General features: G+C 36.2%; 1 protein-coding gene and 1 pseudogene across 15 annotated transcripts in view; both read left to right on the top strand.

Annotated features, from left to right (window-relative positions):
* The window catches only part of ANKS1B (ankyrin repeat and sterile alpha motif domain containing 1B), a 1,043,873-nt gene that overhangs the window by 133,782 nt on the left and 887,673 nt on the right, over positions 1-22,418 (top strand). The gene's annotated exons all lie outside the window — the stretch shown is intronic.
* LOC140603226 (large ribosomal subunit protein uL5 pseudogene) lies at positions 607-1,303 on the top strand (annotated as a pseudogene).

Genomic DNA, 22,418 nt, shown 5'->3' with positions numbered 1-22,418 from the left:
TTAATGCCCATTTCCCAACCCACCTCCCTTCCAGGAACCCTCAGTTTGTTTCCTATGATTAACGGTCTCTTATGGTTTGCCTCCCTCTCTATCTTATTTTATTTTTTCTTGCCTTCCCCTATGTTTATCTGTTTTCTTTCTTAAATTTCACATATGAGTGAAATCATATGGTACTTGTCTTTCTCTGACTTATTTCGCTTAGCATAATACTCTCTAATTCCACCCACGTTGTTGCAAATAACAAGATTTCATTCTTCTTCGGATGGAGTAATATTCCATTGTGTATGTACATATATACCACCTCGTTATCCATTCATCAGCCAATGGACATTTGGGCTCTTTCTATACTTTGGTTTTCATTGATTATGCTGCTGTAAACATTGGGGTGCATTGAATCACTATGTTTGTATCCTTTGGATAAATACCTAGTAGTGCAGTTGCTGGGTCATAGGGCAGTTCTAGTTTTAGCTTGTTGAGGAACCTCCATAAATATGATATGTCATTCTTTTGCTTGACTGTAAAACATAGCAAAACATGAAGCAAATTTAGAAGTACAAAGAAAATTTGGTAGTAGTTCAATTACATACTTTCTCTTCCTTCTCCACCATGGAGCAGGATCCAGGTGAGAAGGAGAACCCCATGCAGGAACTTTGCATCCACCAGCTCTGCCTCAACATCTGTGTGCAGGAGTTTAGAGAGAGTCTGACCCAGGCAGCCAAGGTGCTGGAGCAGCAGCTCACAGGCCAGACCCCTGTGTTCTCCAAAGCTAGATACACCGTTAGATCCTTTGGCATCAAGAGAAATGAAAAGATTGCTATCCACTGTATCGTCCATGGGGCCAAGGCAGAAGAAATCCTAGGTCTAAAGGTACAGGAGTATGAATTAAGGAAAAATAACTTCTTGGGGTGCCTGGGTGGCTAAGCTTCTAACTCTTGATTTCAGCTCAGGTCATGATATCGGGGTCATGAGATCGAGCCTTCTGTTGGGCTCTGTGCTCAGTGGGGAGTCTGCTTGAGATTCTTTTTCTTCCACTGCAATCCCCTCCACCCTGCTCATGTATGTGCTCTCTCTCTAAAGTAAATAAAATCTTTTAAAAAATAAGAAAAAATAACTTCTTTGATACTGGAAACTTTGGTTTGGGGATCCAGGAGCACATCTGGGAATCAGATATGACCCAGGCTTTAGTATCTATGGCCTGGATTTCTGTGTGGTACTACCCAGTTCTTAGCATCACAGATAAGCAGCACAGGACAGGCTGTGTTGGGACCAGTCACAGAATGGGAAAGAGGAGGTCACATGCTAGTTCCATGATGGGATAATCTTTCCTGGCAAATAAATTCCTGTTTCTATACAAAAGGCCAATAAAAACTTTTCAGTGAAATGTTAAAAAAAAAGAAAAAGAGGGGCAGCCCCCGTGGTGCAGCGGTTTAGTGCTGCCTGCAGCCTGGGGTGTGATCCTGGAGATCTGGGACCGAGTCCCATGTCAGGCTCCCTGCATGGAGCCTGCTTCTCCCTCTGCCTGTGTCTCTGCCTCTCTCTCTCTCTCTCTCTCTCTCTCTGTCTCTCATGAATAAATAAAAACAAGACAAGAATCATCCTGTATTTTAGTGGTTCTAGTCAATGCTATTGTTAAAGGAAAAAAAAATCCAAGATAAAGTCAGCTGTTTATGAGTTCCATCTGCCAAACTGAAATCCCCCTTGCCATGCCATCCAACATACTCACATACTCCAAGGATTAAGGTGTGGATATCTTTGGGATACTGTTATTCTGCGTACCACAGTACCTTTGGAAATACTTGTTACCTAAGAAGAGAATGAGGACAATAACCATTGCTACCAAAATCAAATTATGTTTCCCTAATAGTAGGACATTTAATGCGTGTCAGTTGGTTTATTTTTCAGGAATTATATCCAGGTGGAGAGGAAGAAAAGGTGAGGGCTGGAAGGAATAGTTTTATACTTTTAGCACTAGTGACAAAGTTGAAAGTGGGTTGGGTTCAGTTTTCCTCTCATGTTTTCTTAACTCATGGTTCTCTGCGTGTCTACAAGTTCTTTCTCATATTCTAAAATGCTGTATCATGGCATATATTCTATATATAGTAGAGAGATCATAAGTCATGTGATCATAACTAAAGTAGTTATTTCTGCTGACATTTGGCCAGTTCTGGTTTGCTGTGTGAATATGCTGTTGAAATTTGCATCAAGCAATTCAAGGTGTATATTTTTCATTAGAAAATGTTAGTGTAGTTTTGGCTATGGTGTCCCCTAGGTAAACTCATTTAGGTAAAATATGCATGTATAGTCTCCAGTGTGACTGTGTATTACATCTATTACACAATTTTGCTTAAAAGATGAGAAATTGTTAAATTTCCTGTGACTTAATTAACTGAGTATTTATTTACCATAAAGCCAATGTTTTCAGTTCGGCTTAGAAAGCATTTTTATTTATCAAAGTTAATCTTTAGTTTTCTCTTCTTCCCTGGAAATAATTACATAGGACCTTCCTTGTGCTGTGAGGTAAAGGAGCCAGGAGCCACCATCCACATGCAATTATCAGGCACTTGTAATACGACCAGTCTTTTTTTTTTTTTTTTTAAACTTTTATTTATTTATGATAGCCACACAGTGAGAGAGAGAGAGAGAGGCAGAGACACAGGCAGAGGGAGAAGCAGGCTCCATGCACCGGGAGCCCGATGTGGGATTCGATCCCGGATATCCAGGACCGCGCCCTGGGCCAAAGGCAGGCGCCAAACCGCTGCGCCACCCAGGGATCCCTACGACCAGTCTTAATTGCAGTGTACTTTAAGTATAAAATCAACCCTGATTTTGCAAACAGTACAAAAAGCAATGTAGAAATACCTCAGATAATTTTATATTGGTAGTGTGTTGCAAGGATATTTTAGAATATTCTAGGTGAAATAAAATATATTAAAACTCATTTCCCTCTTTTTACTTCTTTAATGTGGCTACCAGAAACATTAAATTTATATGTATAGTAACATTATTCTAGACACATCTGATCCATATGAGACACTTCTAATGATAATAGAAGCTCATAATAATAAAATTCTATCATCACTGTAGAGATGAGAACTTACAGTGCTCAGAAGTATGTGCACATCTATCCAGCTCATTTAAAAATGGAAGCAAACTATTAAGATACAAACTATAAAGAAGAACTTTGTTTTGCATTGCTTGAAATTATCTGATGTATCAGAAGACCTTTCCTGCATATTATTATGATCTTGCCTGAAGTGTTTGATGCAAATTCTGTATGAGTCAAGATGAGAATCAAGACAAGCTGAAACAGTCTTGACTACAAGGTGTTTACTCTAATGATACAAAGGTAGTGATCCGAAGGGGCGCCTCACCCCATTGTTTACAGCAGCAATGTCCACAGTAGCCAAACTGTGGAAAGAGCACAGGTGTCCATTGAGAGATGAATGGATAAAGAAGATGTGATATAGATGTACAATGGAATACCGCTCAGCCATCAAAAAAATGAAATCTTGCCATTTGCAATGATGTAGAGGGAACTAGAGGGTATTATGGTGAGTGAAATAAGCCAGTCAGAGAAAGACAATTATCATATGATATCACTCATATGTGGAATTTAAGAAACAAAACAGAGGATCATAGCAGAAGGTAGGGAAAAATAAAACAAGACAAAATCAGAAAGGGAGACAAACCATACGAGAATCTTAATCATGGAAAACAAATTGAGAGTTGCTGGAAGGGAGAGAGGGGTAACTGGGTGATGGACATTAAGGAGGGCACATGGTGTAACAAGCCCTGGGTGTTATATGCATCTGATGAATCACTACCCTCTACCTCTGAAAGTAATGATATATGTTAATTGAATTTAAATGAAAAAAAAAAAAACCTCAACTGAAACAGTCTTATGCTGCTGGTGGTTATTTCCCATAAGTTGATAGAGGGTGTAGTGATCAATTTGTGGAGTAGTTGTGCCTAAATCTTATTTACTATACTTGTGAATATTGGCCCAAGAAACTCAAGCTTATGGTTTATGAATAATCTTCTCTAATATATAAAAGCTCAGGAAGTAAAACATTCTGACTCATGAATGTCTTGGTTATTTGAAAGTTTGGTTATTTGGTTTTCGCTAGAAAACCAATTTTGTTTATACTAACATACAAATCCAGTTTGTTCCATTAATACAAATACTTGACTTTGTAATTGGGGATCTTAGACTAGCTTAGAGCATTCATTCTGGGCAAGAATTCCCACATACAGAATTTAAAAATATGACAAGTAGTTATAGGAGATGGAATTGAGTGCATATTAGACTAACACCAAAGATCTATAAATTGCCCTTTTTTGGGAATATGTAATAAGCTTTTACAACTACTTAGAAACTCTTGCATTTTGTAAAACAGATTTATGTTAATATGGGCCCTCTTTTTAAATTTGAGGATTATTATCAAGAAACAAGAGGAGCACAGTGCAAAAAGTTGGAATGAAGTAGGACATTTAATGCAAAGCTTGAGCTTTTAAACAAGTTTTATTCTTTAAATCAAGTTTTTAGCTGAAAGCTTTGGATCTGGCTTATTTATAGTGTTTCAAATATGTGTGAATGTGCTATGACTACATGGATATGTGCCTGCAGGCTCTGTCAATAGGTGCAGTCAAATATAGTTATATACATGCTAAATTTCTATGCTAAACCTCCTTGCTTAAAAAAAAAATTTGTATGTATCCACATCCATTCTGTTTAGGAAAGCAGACATGCAGTAGAGATTTTTTTTCATGCTGTTAAAATGCTTGTTTTTTTTACCTGATAACAGGGAACTGAACGTGGGATAAGTAAATCAAATCTATAGACTGTGAATCTTATATTTTAGTTGTAAATATCAGTATCTTCTCTTATTGACTGTGTATGAAATAAATTTAGTATATCAGAGAAAGAATGCAAGCGTTGGTGGGAGAGGAAGTAAGAGGGGGAAAGAGAACATCTCAAGCAGACTCCTTGCTGAGCACAGAGCTCTCCAAGGGGCTCAATCTCACAACCCCTCAGATCATGACCTGAGCCAAAATCAAGAGTTGATTGCTTAACCGACTGAGTCACCCATGTGCCCCTGCCCCTTCCCATCATTAACAATTTATAAGGCTCATAACATGCAGGACATTTTAGAATTGGTTTGAGCTAATTTACAGTATTTTCTCATTTCTTTTCCATCCTTTGCTTCAGGGGTCCCTGAGCAACATAGTGTTCTAGTCAACTTTAACTAAAGCTTAGATTGCTCCAAAAGATACCTGTGCCCTTGCAGTTCTCTGTAATGGGAGTAACTCATCATCCAAGCTTTTCATTCATGGTAGAAACTTCATTCTTCTGCTCTTATCTATCATGTGCATACCTTCTCCCATAGGTTTTATTTTAGACATATACATTTGAATTTCCTCCCTCTTCTCTTTCCACCACTCTATCTCCCATTCAGATTTCTTTGTTCCTTCCCTTGATGTGCTAGCCTGACTCCCTTTCACCATTTTGTTCACTCTGTTCACCTTCCAGTTGTCCTGAGAACTCTCCTTCTAAAACATTGATCTTAATATCTTTCTGATGCTTAATATCTTTGTGATAAGCCTCTTAGTTCCTGGTTGCTTGCTGGATAAAGACCAAGCTTCTCGACATGCTCTAAGGCTCTATACAATCTGGTGTAAGCCAGTGTTTTCTCCCCTTATCTTTTATTGTCTTTTTGTTTTTCTTTGAAGGAGAATACATAATAATTTTCACTCTTCACATAATTCAGAGGTGAATGTTGTATTTTTGCCTGTATTTTTTATGTTAATGCAAATCTTATACAATGGAAAAAATAACATGTGGATATAAATGAATTAATACATGTAAAACATATAGGATATTAATGCAATATTTCTGCAGTTTGTTTTTTTTCACTTGATATGTTTTGGTTAACTCTCAAGGTCAACACATAGAAATCAAACTTATTTACTTTGATAGTTGATATTCCATGGTGTAGGTGAATCTTAATTCATTTTTCTCTTTTTGATGAGCATTCATGAGCTTTTTCTTTTACGGTATTAAAATTATATGGTATCTGGTTTTGTATCTGTAGTCTTCATATTAGTACTTTTATTTCATAGGCATCTAGAGGAATTTGCAGAAAAAATTGTGAAACAAGAAGCAATAAGAGGATCTGTTTACCACCAATTATAAATAATACTAAAAAATATGATTCTGGTGCCAGAATAAAGAAATCAGTGAATATAATAAAACCCCTAGAAATAGCCCAGCAATACATATAAGAATTTACTATAAGATAAAGTTGGTATTTGAAAGATGCAAGAAAAGGAAAAATCATTCAACAAATAGTCCTAAAAATGTTTTAAATGTTTGAGGGTGAAAAGTATTCATTCCCCTACCTCATACCATTTAGTATACCTTCCCTCAAATTTGCCGGTTATCCTGTCCAGAGACCATGATTTTTTTCCATCCCAGAGGAAAAATCTTCCATTCTGCTGTTCCAAGAAGAGGAGGGGATCTGTGAATCTGAGTTAGATTTTCAACCAATGTTGTTGCTTATTTCAGTATTCCATTACTTTTTAGTTTTGAGTAGTATTCCATTGTATGAATTTATTATTTATTTATTTATTTATTTATTTATTTATTTATTTATTTATTTCACAATTTATCCATTCACCTGTTAATATTCATTTGACTTAGTAAATTGAGTTATTTCAGTTTTGGACTATTGTAAGTAAAGCTTTATGAGTATTTATGTATAAATCTTTGTGTGCACATGTACTGTCATTTCTCTTGGTGAACTACCTGGAGTGGTACTGCTGATTGCATGGTACTCATAAGTCTAACTTTTTAAGAAACTGCCAAATTGTTTCCCGAAGTGGTTGTACTATTTTATGTGCCGACTTTCAGTGTGTGAGAGTTGTAGTTGATTTAAATCCCTGCGAACATTGGTATGTAAAGTCTTTTTTATCGTGGCCATTCTAATAGATATGACTAGTATCTCATGATTTCTCTTTTTTTTGTATATTTTTTTTTATTGGAGTTCGATTTGCCAAAATTTAGTATAACACCCAGTGCTCATCCCATCAGGTGCCCCCCTCAGTGCCTGTCACCCAGTCACCCCATCCCCTCACCCACCTCCCTTTCCACTACCCCTTGTTCGTTTCCCAGAGTTAGGTGTCTCTCATGCTGTGTCACCCTCACTGATATTTCCCACTCATTTTCTCTCCTTTCCCCTTTATTCCCTTTCACTATTTTTTATATTCCCCAAATGAATGAGACCACATAATGTTTGTCCTTCTCCGATTGACTTATTTCACTCAGCATAATACCCTCCAGTTCCATCCACGTTGAAGCAAATGGTGGGTATTTGTCGTTTCTAATGGCTGAGTAATATTCCTTTGTATACATAGACCACATCTTCTTTATCCATTCATCTTTCAATGGACACCGAGGCTCCTTCCACAGTTTGGCTATTGTGGACATTGCTGCTATAAACATCGGGGTGCAGGTGTCCCGGCGTTTCATTGCATCTGTATCTTTGGGGTAAATCCCCAGCAGTGCAATTGCTGGGTCATAGGGTAGCTCTATTTTTAACTTTTTGAGGAATCTCCACTCAGTTTTCCAGAGTGGTGTACCAGTTCACATTCCCACCAACAGTGCAAGAGGGTTCCCTTTTCTTCACATCTTCTCCAACATTTGTTGTTTCCTGCCTTGTTAATTATCCCCATTCTCACTGGTGTGAGGTGGTATCTCATTGTGGTTTTGATTTGTATTTCCCTGATGGCAAGTGATGCGGAGCGTTTTCTCATGTGCTTGTTGGCCACATGTATATCTTCTTTGGTGAAATTTCTGTTCATGTCTTTTGCCCATTTCATGATTGGATTGTTTGTTTCTTGGGTGTTGAGTTTCATAAGTTCTTTATAGATATTGGATATTAGCCCTTTATCTGATATGTCATTTGCAAATATCTTCTCCCATTCTGTAGGTTGTCTTTGAGTTTTGTTGACTATTTCTTTTGGTGTGCAGAAGCTTTTTATCTTGATGAAGTCTCAATAGTTCATTTTTGCTTTTGTTTCCCTTGCCTTCATAGATGTATCATCAAGAAGTTGCTGTGGCCAAGTTCAAAAAGGGTGTTGCCTGTGTGCTCTTCTAGGATTTTGATGGATTCTTGTCTCACATTTAGATCTTTCATCCATTTTGAGTTTATCTTTGTGTATGCTGTAAGAGAATGGTCTAGTTTCATTCTTCTGCACATGACTGTCTAATTTTCCCAGCACCATTTATTAAAGAGACTGTCCTTTTTCCAGTGGATAGTCTTTCCTACTTTGTCAAATATTAGTTCACCATAGAGTTGAGGGCCCATTTCTGGGTTCTCTATTCTGTTCCATTGATCTATGTGTCTGTTTTTGTGCCAGTACCATACTGACTTCATGACCACAGCTTTGTAGTACAACTTGAAATCTGGCATTGTGATGCCCCTGGCTCTGGTTTTCTTTTTCAATATTCCCCTGGCTATTCGGGGTCTTTTCTGATTCCACACAAATCTTAAGATAATTTGTTCTAACTCTCTGAAGAAAGTCCATGGTATTTTGATAGGGATTGCATTAAACGTGTAAATTGCCCTGGGTAACATTGACATTTTCACAATATTAATTCTGCCAATCCATGAGCATGGAATATTTTTCCATCTCTTTGTGTCTTCCTCAATTTCTTTCAGAAGTGTTCTATAGTTTTTAGGGTATAGATCCTTTACCTCTCTGGTTAGGTTTATTCCTAGGTATCTTCTGCTTTTGGGTGCAATTGTAAATGGGATTGACTCCTTAATTTCTTTTTCTTCAGTCTCATTGTTAGTGTATAGAAATGCCACTGATTTCTGGGCATTGATTTTGTATCCTGCCACACTGCCGAATTGCTCTATGAGTTTTAGCAATCTTGGGGTGGAGTCTTTTGGGTTTTCTGTGTACAATATCATGTCAACGGCGAAGAGGGAGAGTTTGACTTCTTTGCCAGTTTGGATACCACTTATTTCTTTTTGTTGCCTGATTGCTGAGGCTAGGACTTCTAGTACTATGTTGAATAGCAGTGGTGAGAGTGGACATCCCTGTCTTGTTCCTGATCTTAGGGGAAAGGCTCCCAGTGTTTCCCCATTGAGAATGATATTTGCTGTGGGCTTTTCGTAGATGGCTTTTAAGATGTCGAGGAATGTTCCCTCTATCCCTACACTCTGAAGAGTTTTTATCAGAAATGGATGCTGTATTTTGTCGAATGCTTTCTCTGCATCTATTGGTATCTCATGATTTCAGTTTGTATTTCTCTAAAGACAGATGATGTTGAGCACCTTTTTATGTTCTTACTTTCCACCTGTATATCTTCTTTGTTGTATCTCCTTCAAATATTTTGTCTTTTTTTTTTATTAGGTTGATTTTCTTATTTCTCATCTGGATTAAAGAATATATCAGAAAATACGATTTGCAGATGTTTTATCTCAGTTCATTCCTTTTTATTCTCTTGATGGTGTCTTTGAAGAGCAGAAACTCTTAATTTTGATGAAAAAACTTCATCAAACTTTTAGTTTGTCTAATTTTCTTGTGTAGAGCATTTTGGCATCATATCAAGAAATCTTTGTTTAACCTAAGACCACAAAACTTTTCTCATACATATTCTTGTAAAACGTCTATCGTTTTATGTTTTGCTTTTAGATTTAGGATTCCTTTTAAAGTTAATTTTTGTAGATAATGTGGTGAAGTATGGATCAAGACTATTTATTTTGGCCTAAGGATATCCATTTGTTTCAGCACACTTTTTGTATTCTTTAATGGATTGCCATGCCTTTGTCAAAAATCAATCACATACATATATGTCTAAAGGTTCTCTATATTCTTCTATTCTGTTCCATTGAGTTATCTTTAATACTGTACTTTCTCTCTTGTTTACTATACAGCTTTATCATAGTCTTAAAATCAGGTAGTGTAAGTCTTCAACTTTGGTCTTTTCCAAGTTGCTTTGGCTAGTTGAGATCTTTTTATTTCCACATTAATTTTAAAATCAGTTAATTTCTACAATACAAGCTTGCTGAGATTTTGATTGAATTACATTGAATCTCAAGGTCAATCTGTAGAAAATTAACATCATAATAATATTGAGTCTTCTGATTTATGAACTTGATATTATCTCATCATTTGTTTAGGTCCTTTAATTTCTCTCATTATGGAAGTTTTACACATCTTCGGTTAAATTTATTCCTAAGTATTTCATATTTTACATGCTATTGTAAATGGTATTTTTATTTTTTTAATTTTAATTTTTTATTGGAGTTCAATTTGCCAACATATAGCATAACACCCAGTGCTCATTCCATCAAGTGCCCCCCTCAATGCCCATCACCCAGTCACCCTCACCCCCCTGCCCACCTCCCTTTCTACCACCCCTTGTTTGTTTCCCAGAGTTAGGAGTCTCTCATGTTCTGTCTCCCTCTCTGATATTTCCCACTCATTTTTTCTCCTTTTCCCTTTCACTGTTTTTTACATTCCCTAAATGAATGAGACCATATAATGTTTGTCCTTCTCGGGTTGACTTGTAAATGGTATTTTTAAACAGAAATTTGATTTCTGATTGTTCTTGCTAGCATGTAGAAATACAATTGCTATATATATATTGGATTGTATCTTGCAGCCTTGCTAAACACACTTTACTTGGTTGGATGTTTTCTGGAGCAAGATTTTCTTTTTAAAAATGTTTTGTTTTGAATAATTTTATATTTATAGAAGTATTGCAAAGATAGGTCAGAGAGTTCCCTGTATTTTTCACACAATTTTCCTCTCAATTTTTAATTTTAGTAGTTTTTTTGGGTAGGTTTTATAAGGCTTTCTATATACATGATTATTTTATTTTCAAATAGATTTTCTTCTTTCTTTACAATCTTGATGCTTTTTATTTCTTTTTCTTGTAACTGCATTTCTAGCCACTATTTTGGTTAGAATCTCTGATATATTTCTTGGGGTGATAGGGCTGGGTACAGTGTACTTAATGGTGGTACATGACTTAATTAGATTTCCTAAGCCTCTCCCCTTCTTCAGGGGGTCTGGGATGGAATCTATTGAGGATGGGAGGTTCTCAGTGTGTTGGGGGATTGAGTTGGGTCAAGAACTACCTAGCACAGAGGGCCTCTCTCTTTTCTCATGTTCTTCCTGGGGCTGATGGTTCAGGGAGCACATACTACTTGGAGACCATGTAGACTATAAGGCCCACTGACCTGTTGGCTGTAGCCAAATTCATTGTCATACTAGGAAATGAGCTTGACAAAGTGGTCTTTGAGGGCAGTGCCAGCCACAGCTTTGAAAGTGGAGAAGTGAGTGTTACTGTTAAAGTCACAGGAGACAATCTGGTCCTCAGTAACCCAGATATCCTTTAGGGGGCCTTCCCATGCCTGCTTTACCAGCTTCTTTGTGTTAACATATTTTACAGTTTTTTTCTGGATGACAAATCAGACTTATGACCATCACTTTATTGGTAGGGATGGAGAAGACCATGTAAGTGTTTCTCATTCAGCTCAAGCATGACATTGCCTACAGTTTTGGCAGTGCCAGTAGATGCAGGGGTAATGTTCTGGGCAACCAGAACATTGGTTGTGATACAGTTTTCCAGAGAGGCCATACATGATAAGTCTTCTGGATGACCATGATGGCATAGACTGTAGTCATGCATTCCTCCATGATGCTAAAGCTATCATGGATGACCTTGACCAGGGAGGCCAAGTAGTTGGTGGTGCAGGAAGCAATGTTGATGACAATATTAAGGGAGTTGTCATACTTCTCCTGGTTCATGCTCATCCTAAACATCAGGGCATCAGCAGAAAGGGCAAAGATAATGACCATTTTATCTCTAGGCCTTAAGTGAACCCTAAACTTCTCCAAGGCAGCAAATATACTAGTGGACTCCATACTGTATTCAGCACCAGCGTTACCCCATTGTGATGTTGGTGGTATCTAGTTTCTGGAATATAGAGATGGGCTTTTCATTGATGGCAAGCTTCCCACTCTCAACCTTGATTGTGCTGTTGAACTTGTCATGGGTGGAACCATACTGGAACATGTAGACCGTGTATTTGAGATCAGTGAAGGGATCAATGATGGTGACATTATTCACTTTGTCAGAGTTAAAAGGAACTCCAGTGACCAGGCCACCGATATGGACAAATACATTCACTATGATCCTCATCATCATGTCTTAGAGATGATGCAGAAGAGGATGCAGTTGTTTATCAAATGAGGAGGAGCAGAGAGACTTCGGTTACAGTGTTGAATAGGAATTGTGTGAACAGATATTCTTGCCTTGTTCTTGATCTTAAGGGGGAAGCATTCAGTCTTTTATCCTTAAATGTGATATTAGCTGTAAGTTTTTTGTTGATGTCTTTTATCTGGTTGATGAAGTTTTTTTCTATTCCCAGTTCAACAGTTTTTAATGGGAATTGATGCTGGATTTCGGCAAGGTCTATTTCTGTATTTGTTGAGATAATCATAAGACTTTAATTTTGTAGGCTTTTTAATATGATAGATAATGAATGTTAAAACAAACTTGCATTCCTCATATAAAGGAATATATATAAATATAAAGGACTACAGTTTGTCATGATGTAGTATGCTTTTTATATATTGTTAAGTTCAACTTGCTGAAATTGTACGGAGAATTTTGTGTCTATGTTGATGAATGTGATACATTGCTTTGTAGTTCTCTTTTGTCATAGATCTTTGTCTATTTTCATAGAATACTAATAGAATGTTAGGCATTATTTGTGTCCCTTCAATATTTTTCAACCATTTTTGTGGAATTGGTATTATTTTTTAAATGGTTGGCAGGATTTCTGTTGAAGCCGTATGGACCTGGAGATTTTGTTTTGTGGAGAATGTTTTTAATCTTTTTTTTTTATGATAGTCACACACACAGAGAGAGAGAGAGAGAGAGAGGCAGAGACATAGGCAGAGGGAGAAGCAGGCTCCATGCACCGGGAGTCTGCACCGGGAGTCTGACGGTGGGATTCGATCCCGGGTCTCCAGGATGGCGCGCTGGGCCAAAGGCAGGCGCCAAACCGCTGCGCCACCCAGGAATCCCTGGAGAATGTTTTTAACTAAAAGTTCAAATTCAATTTCTTTACTAGATGTAGGACTATTCAGGCTATTAATTTCTTTTTGAGTGAGCTTTGGAAATTTGTATTTTTAAAGACTTGACCATTTCATCTAATTTTCTGACATATTGGTATAAAGTCATTAATATTCTATTACTTATTTTATATCTTTAGAATATGTAGTGATCTTATCTCTCTCTTCCTGATATTGATAATTTGTATCTTCTAGAGCAGTTTAGCTATAGATTTATCAATTTTATAGAGTTTTTTTTTTTAAAGAATCTGAATTTGATTTCATGATTTTCTCTATTGTGTTTTCTGTTTCCTTTGGCTTCTGCTGTTCTTTTTTTTTTTTTTTTATGATAGTCACAGAGAGAGAAGCAGAGACATAGGCAGAGGGAGAAGCAGGCTCCATGCACCGGGAGCCCGACGTGGGACTCGATCCCGAGTCTCCAGGATCACGCCCTGGGCCAAAGGCAGGCGCTGAACCGCTGCGCCACCCAGGGATCCCTCTGCTGTTCTTTAATATTTTCTTACTTAGAGCTTATTATGTCCTTTTTTTTGTTTGTTTCTTAAGATGGAAGCTGAGGTCAGCAATTTGAGACCTTTCTTCTGATCTAAGTGTCATTTTAATGCTATAAAATTTCTTTTAGGTGTACTAGTTTAGTTGCATCCCAAAAGTTTTGATGTATTATTTTTTTCTTTTTTGATTCAAAATATATCCAACTTCCTTTTGAGATCTTCTTTGATCTACATGTTCATTTCCAGTATTTGTGGGTTTTCCAGATACTTTTCTGTTAATGATATTTCCACTGGAGTCAGAGAACATATTTTGAATGATTTGAATCATTGAGATTTGTTTTATGACCTACAATATGGTATATTTTGATACGTGTCCTGTGTTTATTTGAAAAGAACGTGCGTTCTGCTGTTATTGGGTAGAGTGTTCTATAAATGTTAGTTATTTAAGTTGGTCAATCATATTATTGAGACCTTATGTGCCCTTATAATATAAATTTCTCTTGACTTGTTCTATCAATTGAATGAGGGGTGTTGAATCCCTAAGTATAGCTAGTTAAATCTTTTTTTCTTTGCAGTTGTACCAGTTTTTGCTTCATGTATTTTGAAGTTATTAGATGCAAAAAGAGTTAAGGTTGCAATGTCCTCTTAATAAATTGGATTCTTTATCATTATGAAATGATTTTCTCTATCCCTTGCTCTGAATATTTTTTGCTCTGAAATGTAGTTTATCCGTTTAAGCTTTCTTTTGATTAGTGTCAGTATGATTTTTCTGCCCTTTTACTTTTGATCTATTTAAAGTAGCTTTCTTGTAGTGAGGATATAGTTGAGTCTCATTTTTTTTTAAATCCAATCTGACAGTTTTTCCTTTTTAACTAGAGTCATTAGATAATTTATAGTTAATGTAATTATTGATGTGATTATATATAAATCTACCATCTTACTGTTTACTTTCTATTTCTCCCATCAGTTCTTTGTTCCTCTTTTCTGCTTTCTTTTGCCTCTTTGGATTATTTTTTAATGACTTCATAGGTTAGTTTAAATGAGTATATTGTATTTGACATTTTTGCCTCACCTCAGGCTTTCATTAAAGTAATCTTTTAATTTTTTATTTATGTAACTTAGCACACATTTATTAAACAGCTGTTGTATTGAGTGTTTAGAGAATGAATTTTATAGAAGTTGAGTCTTGATCTAGGCTTTGGAGGAATGGTAAGATACGATCGGTTAGAGAATCTTATAGTTAGTAGGAAGGTGTGAATAAAGGCACATAAGGTAGAAATTAATAGGGCAGAATTGGATGAGCTTAGCAAGAGGAACAGAAGTACACAAATTCTGAGATTATCATAGGAAATTGAAAATGCTTCAAGGATTGATCTTTAAAAAAGAATGTTAAAAACCTAACATTCTCAATGAAGTTGTAAAACATATGCACATTTTATCACTTTCCAGGTTTAACTGTCACTTTTTTTAGTCTCAGGAGGGTAAAGTACCATTAAACAAAACAAATCATTGTATTGAAATAAAGCTAAGGCCAAAGTAAAGTTAAAACCTCAGAATTGATTAATTACATTTCGGTTTTAGTTTCCTTAGGACCTTAATTACCAAATAAGTATTCTAATTCTCATGTAGCTTGACCTCTTTACTTCTTTTTGGAATAGTTTCCAGTTTTAAATTGTGTAATGCTTTCTTAAGGCTTTATTTTTTACTCCTGGACAACTCTCAGTGTCCTTAATATAACCTTTTCTTCTGCTGGACCCTTAAATATTTTTGATTATCCATGGTTTTCTTGTCTGTCCTACATTTCTGTCATTTTTCTTTTCCTCATTAGATGTTTTATATAGGTTCTTTGGGAGTTTCAGTGAGGGCAAGGAGGTTTTCAGATTTTGAGTTGCTTTATATTTGGTCTTATCGACCCATCTCAGGTTTTTCTTTCTTTTTTTAAACACAGGGATTTATAGACTATAACTAATAGCAACCTTTGAGAGAAGGTTTCAGTTTACTCTCATATACAAATTTTCTGCTTGAGATATTTTGAATCTAATGGCCTCCCTCTTACACAGTCTGATATCAAGTGTTCCCATGATTTTACCTTTTACTTAATAATTTGTTGTATCAATTCATTGGATTGTCTTCTTGCTAATACAATACACGCTGGTACTATGTACCAGTAATACCTTAAGAGCTTTATAGGTATTGATTCTTTTGATCTAATAACAACACTATACATATATGAACTTGGTTTTTTATTCCCTTCCTCCCTCCCTTTCATCCTCCTCCTTCCTTCCTTCCTCCCTCCCTCCCTCCCTCCCTCCCCCTCCCCCTCTCTCTCTTTCTTTCTTCCTTCCTTCCTTCCTTCCTTCCTTCCTTCCTTCCTTCCTTCCTTCCTTCCTTCCTTTCTTTCTTTCTTTCTTTCTTTCTTTCTTTCTTTCTTTCTTTCTTTCTTTCTTTCTTTCTTTCTTGTTTTATTTATTTATTCATGAGAGAGACACAGAGAGAGAGAGAGAGAGGCTGAGACACAGGCAGAGGGAGAAGCAGGCTCCATGCAGGGAGCCTGATGTGGGACTCTATCCTGTGTCTCGAGGATCACACCTTGGGCTGAAGGCAGCGCTAAACCGCTGAGCCACCCAGGCTGCCCTAGAACTTGTTTTTTTAAATTGTGTATTATTTTAAATTATGTTTTTAATTTCAATTCCACCATAATTAACATACAGTGTAATAATAGTTTCCCATGTACAATACAGTGATTGAACAATTCTGTGCATTACTCAGTTCTTATCCCTTCACCTATTTCACCCATCCTCCCCCCACTCCCATCTGGTAACCATCAGTTTGTTCTCTACAGTTAAGAGTCTGTTCCTTGGTTTGGTTTGTCTGTCTCTTTTTTTCCTTTGCTCATTTGTTTTATTTCTTAAATTCCACATATAAGTGAAATCATATGGTATTTGTTTTTCTCTGATTGGTTCATTTCATTTGGCATTATGCTCTCTAGATCCATCTATGTTGTTGCAAATGGAAAGATTTCATTCTTTTGTATGGCTAAATAATATTTCATTATATATGTATAGGTATAGATAGATATAGACCAATCTATCTGTCTTTTGGCTGCTCCCATAATTTGGGAATTGTAAATAATGCTGTAGTAAACATAGTGATATATTTATCTTTTCATATTAGATACCCAGTAGTGGAATTTCTGGGTCATAGGGTAGTTCTATTTTTATTTTTATTTTTTTTGAGGAATCACCATACTGTTTTCCACAGTGGCTGCCCCAGTTTGCATTCCCACCAGCAGTGCATGAGGACTCCTTTTTCTCCACATCCTCACCAACACTTGTTTCTTGTGTTACTGATTTTAGCCATTCTTAAATGTGTGAGGTGCTTTGTCATTGCAGTTATGATTTGCATTTCCCTGATGATGACTGATGTTGAGCATCTTTTCCTGTGTCTGTTGGCCATCTGGATGTCTTCTTTGGAGAAATGTCTGTTCATATTATATGCCCATTTTAAATTGGATTATTTGAATTTTTTGGTGTTGAGTTTATTAGGTCTTTATATATTTATATATTTTAGATCGTGTGGCTTTAAAGGTACTAACCCTTTATCATTAGCACATATCTTCTTCCATTCAGTATGTTGTCTTTTAGTTCTGTTGACTGTTTTCTTTGTTGTGCAGAAGCTTTTTATGTTGATGTAGGCCCAATAGTCTATGTTTGTTTTTATTTCTCTTACTTCAGGAGACATATCTAGAAGGATTTTAATATGGCCAATGTCAGAGAAATTACTGCCTGTGCTCAACTCTAGAACTTTTATGGTTTCATATCTCACATTTAGGCCCTTAATCTATCTTGAGTTTATTTTTGTATACAGTGTAAGAACGTGTCCACTTTCATTCTTTAGCGTGTAGCTGTCCAATTTTCCCAGCATCATTTGTCTTCTTACTATTGCATATTTTTGCCTTCTTTATCAAAGATTAAGTGACCATTTAATTGTGAGTTGATTTCTGGGTTTTGTATTCTGTTCCATTGATCTATGTGTCTATTTTTGTGCCAGTACCATATTGTTTTTTTTTGATTAGTACAGCTTTGTAATCAAGTTAAAGTCTGGAATTGTGATTCCTCCAGGTTTTTCCTTTTTCAAGATCGCTTTGGCTATTCAGGGTCTTTTGTGATTCCATACAACTTTTAGGATTGTTCTAGTTCTGTGAAAAATGCTGTTGATATTCTGATTGACAGGGATTACATACATTAAATGTGCAAATTGCTTTGGGTAGTATAGATATTTTAATAATATTTGTTCTTCCAATCCATGACAATGAACTGTCTTCCCATTTCTTTGTGTCATCTTCAATTTTTTCCTTTTTTTAAAAAAAGATTTTATTTATTTATTCATGAGAGACACACAGAGAGATGCAGAGACATAGGCAGAGGAAGAAGCAGGCTCCATGCAGGAAGCCCAATGTGGGACTCAATCCCAGGACTCCGAGATTATGCCCTGAGCCAAAGGCAGACGCTCAACCGCTGAGCCACCCAAGTGTCCCTTCAATTTCTTAATTTCTTTCAACAATGTTGTATTGTTTCTGAGTAGAGATGTTTCACCTCTTTGGTTACATTTAGTCTTACTTTTTGGTGCAGTTATGAATGGGTTTGGTTTCTTAGTTTCTCTCTCTGCTGCTTTATTATTAGTGTATAGAAATGCAACAGATTTCTGTACATTGATTTTGTACCCTGTGACTTTACAGAATTCATTTCAATTCTAGTAGTTTTCTAGTGGAGTATTTCAGGTTTTCTATATATAGCATCATGTCATCTGTAAATATTGAAAATTATACTTCTACCAGTTTGTATGCCTCTTATTTCTTTGTGTTGTCTAATGGCTGTGGTTAGGACTTCCAGTACTATGTTGAATAAGAGTGCTGAGAACAGACAGATATCCTTGTTCCTGACCTTAGGGGATAAGCTCTTAGTTTTTTCCCCATCAAGTATGATGTTTGCTGTGGGTTTTTCATATATGGCCTTTATGTGTTGAGGTATGTTCTCTCTAAACCTGCTTTGTTGAGGGTTTTTATCATGAATGGATGTTACGCTTTGTCAGATGCTTTTTCTGCATCTATTGAAATGATCGTGTGGTTTTTATCCTTTCTCTTATAGATGTGATGCATCATGTTGATAGATTTGTGAATACTGAACCACCCTTGCACCCTGGAAATAAATCCCATATGATTGTGGTGAATAATGTTTTTAATGTGTCATTGGATTCGGTTTGCCACTATTGAGAATTTTTGCATCTATGTTCATTAGAGATACTGGTCTGTAGTTCTTTTTGTGTGTGTGGTGTCTTTATCTGGTTTTGGTATCAGGGTAATTCTGGCTTCATGGAATGAATTTGGGAGTTTTCTTTCCTCTTCTATTTTTTTGGAATAGTTTGAGAATAACAGGTATTAAATGTTTGGTAGAAGTAGCCTGTAAAGCTGTCTGCTCCTAGACTTTTGTTTGTTGGGAGCTTTTTGATTACTGATTCAGTTGCATTGTTTATTGTAATCAGCCTGTCCAAATTTTCCATTTCTTCCTGCTTCAGTTTTTGGAAGTGATACGTTTCCAGGAATTTCTCCATTTTTTCTAGTTTGTCCAAATTGTTGGTATATAATTTTTCATAATATTCTCTTATAGTCCTTTGTACTTCTGTGGTGTCTTTCTTTTTTTTTTTTTAATTTGTGAATTTTTTTTTATGAGCGTTACAAAAGGTTTACCAATTTTATTGATCTTTTCAAAGAACCAGCTCCTGGTTTCATTGTTTTTTTTTTTAGTTTCTGTATCATACATTTTTGCTTCACTCCTTATTTCCTTCCTCTTGATGGTTTTAGATTTTGTTGGTTCTCCTTTTTCTTAGCTGCTTTAGGTTTAAGGTTAGGTTGTTTATTTGGGAGTTTTCTTGCTCTTTGAAGTAAGTCTGTATTGCTATAAAATTCCCTCTTAGCACCACTTTTCCTGCATCCTAGAGATTTTGTACAGTTGCGTTTTCATTTAAAAATTTTCCCCATGTCATTTTTTACTTCTCGTTTGATTTCTTGGTTGACATTCATTATTTAGTAGTATGTTATTAAGCCTCCATGTATTTGTTTTCTTTCCATAGTTTTTCTTACAGTGGATTTCTAGTTTCCTAGCATTGTTAGAGAAGATGCATAGTGTGACTTTGAGCTTTTTGTGTTTTGTAGAGAACTGATTTGTAGCCTACTATATTACCTATTCTGGAGGATGTTCCATATATGCTTGAAAATAATGTGTATTCTGCTATTTTAAGATTGAGTATTCTATATATATATTTGTTAAATCCATCTGGTCCAGTATGTCATTCAAAGGCATCATTTCCTTGTTAATTTTCTATTTGGATCATCTGTCCATTGACATAAGTGGAATATTAAAGTCCTGTGCTATTATTGTATTACTATCAATTAGTTCCTTTATGTTTGTTATTAACTGTTTTATGTATTTGGTTCCTCCCACATTGGGTACATGAATATTTAAATTTTTTACATCTTCTTGTTGGACTGTCCCCTTTATATTATTTGGTGTCTTTGTCTCTTTTTCAGTCTTTGTTTTAATGTCTGTTTTGCCTAATATAAATATGCTACCTCAGCTTTCTTTTGACATCTATTTGCATGATAAATATTTCTTCATCCCCTCACTTTCAATATGCATGTCTTTAGGTCTAAAATGAGTCTCTTGTAAAGCACACATAGATTAGGTCTTATTTTTTTAATACACTCTGTCACCATATGTTTTTGATTGGAGCAGTTAATCCATTTATATTTGTTGTAATTATTGATAGTGTATTTATTGCCATTTTGTTACTTGTTTTCTGTAACTTTGTTACTTGTTTTTATAATTTTCTCTGATTCTTTCTTTTCTTGCTCTCTTTCATGGTTTGCCAGCTTTTCTTTAGTGAGATACTTGAATTTCTTTTTCTTTGTATATCTATTATTGGTTTTTGATTTTTTGTTACTATTAGGTTTGTATATAACATCTGCATATAGCAATCTATGTGAAATTGTTGGTCACTTAAGTTTGAACTCATTCTTCTCTTCCCAAACACAGTTTCTGTATATGGTACCATATTTTACATTCTTTTATCTTGTGAATACTTTGGCTCATTTTTGTAGATAGTAGTTATTTTTGTTGTGAGACACTAATGGTCTTTCATTTCACAGAGTCCCCTTTAATATTTCTTGTAGGGCTGGTTTAGTGATCATGAACTCCTTTGTTGTTGTTGTTTTTCCCTAGAAACTCTTTATCTCTCCTATTCTGAATGATGGTCTTGCTGGATAAAGTACTGTTGGCTGCAAATTTTTCCATTTCAGCACTTTGAATATATTATTTTACTCCCTTCTGGCCTCAGAGTTTCTACTGAAAAATCTACTGATAGCCTTATGGAGTTTCCCTTGTATGAAACTGTCTTCTTATTCCTTACCGCTTTTAACATTTTTTTTTTTCTTAATCACTAATTTTTGCCCTTGAAATGACTATGTGCCTTGGTGTGGACCCTTTTGGGTTGATTTTGTTGGGGAATTCGGTGCCTCCTGGATCTGGTTATCAGTTTCTTTATCAGAAAAGTTTTCAGCTATCATTTCTTTAAAGACATTTTCTGTTTTCTTTCTCTACTCCTTGAATCCCTATAATGTGAATGTTATTAAGCTTGTGGAGTCTTTGAGTTCCCCAAGTCCACTCTTATTTTGCATAGAGTGGAAAATATGCTGCTCTTTCACCTGCTCAGCTTGATTATATTCTATTACTTTGTCTTCCAGGTTGCTGATTCACTCCTCTGCTTCCTTTAGCCTGCTATTTTATCTATTGAATGTATTTTTAATTTCAGTTATCATGTTCTTCTCCTCTGATTGATTCTTTTTATCTCTGTCTTGAGGGTCTCACTAATGTCCTTCACTCTTCTCAAGTCCATTGAGTATCTTTATGATCATTACTTTAAATTTTCTTTCAAGATCTTGCATATATCCATTCTGCTTTGTCTCTTGGTTTGACTTCGTCTTCCTTCAATTGGGACATATTCATTCAGCCTTACTCTCTAGGTCTGATTCTCTGTGTTAGGAAAGTCAGCTAGTCTCTTGCCCTTGAATGTAGAGGGCAGGGCATGTACTTTAAGTGAAGTGGCACTTTCCCTTTCTTATGGGGATGTGCAGCTGTGTCAGAACTCTGGTCTGGCAAGGAAATGCCATAGTGTGTGTGCAGGTGGAAGTTGCAGATTTAACAAGGTACCAGTATCCTCCGTGGAATGTGAGGAAACATGATGCTGGCAAGATTTGTCCTATCTGTGGGGATAGTGGTGGAGGCCATCTGCTGCTCCTGGACTGAGGCAGGTGTGCTTGGAGGGGACAGGGTGCAGTGTGAGCATGCTAGATAGTTAAGGCCTGCACGCTGCTGGTTCCCACAGGTGGCTGTAGGATTATTATGGGGGGGGTAGGGGAATGAAATGGCACCTGCCAGCTCTTTTGTTCCTGGAAGTCCATCAGGAACTCTGATATCAATAATTAACTCTCCCTTCTGTGCATCCCATGTGCCTTTCAAACTGATGCTTCTAAGTTATATCTCTGAGGACTGTTTGTTGTGGTGTTTCTTTAAGGGCAGAAACTCAACTTCCTTTACTCTTCAGGTTCTCCCAGAGCCCAGCTTCGATTTTTAAAGTTCCAGGCTTTAAGTCCTTCTGGTTGTAAGAACTCACATAATTTGATCCCTTCGATGTTCAAAGCTAAGTGTTGTGAGGATT

This window comes from Canis lupus, chromosome 13, assembly GCF_048164855.1.
Source record: "Canis lupus baileyi chromosome 13, mCanLup2.hap1, whole genome shotgun sequence".
NCBI lineage: Eukaryota > Metazoa > Chordata > Mammalia > Carnivora > Canidae > Canis > Canis lupus.
The sequence above is the reverse complement of the archived record's forward strand: the minus strand, read 5'-3'. Positions and strand labels throughout refer to the sequence as shown.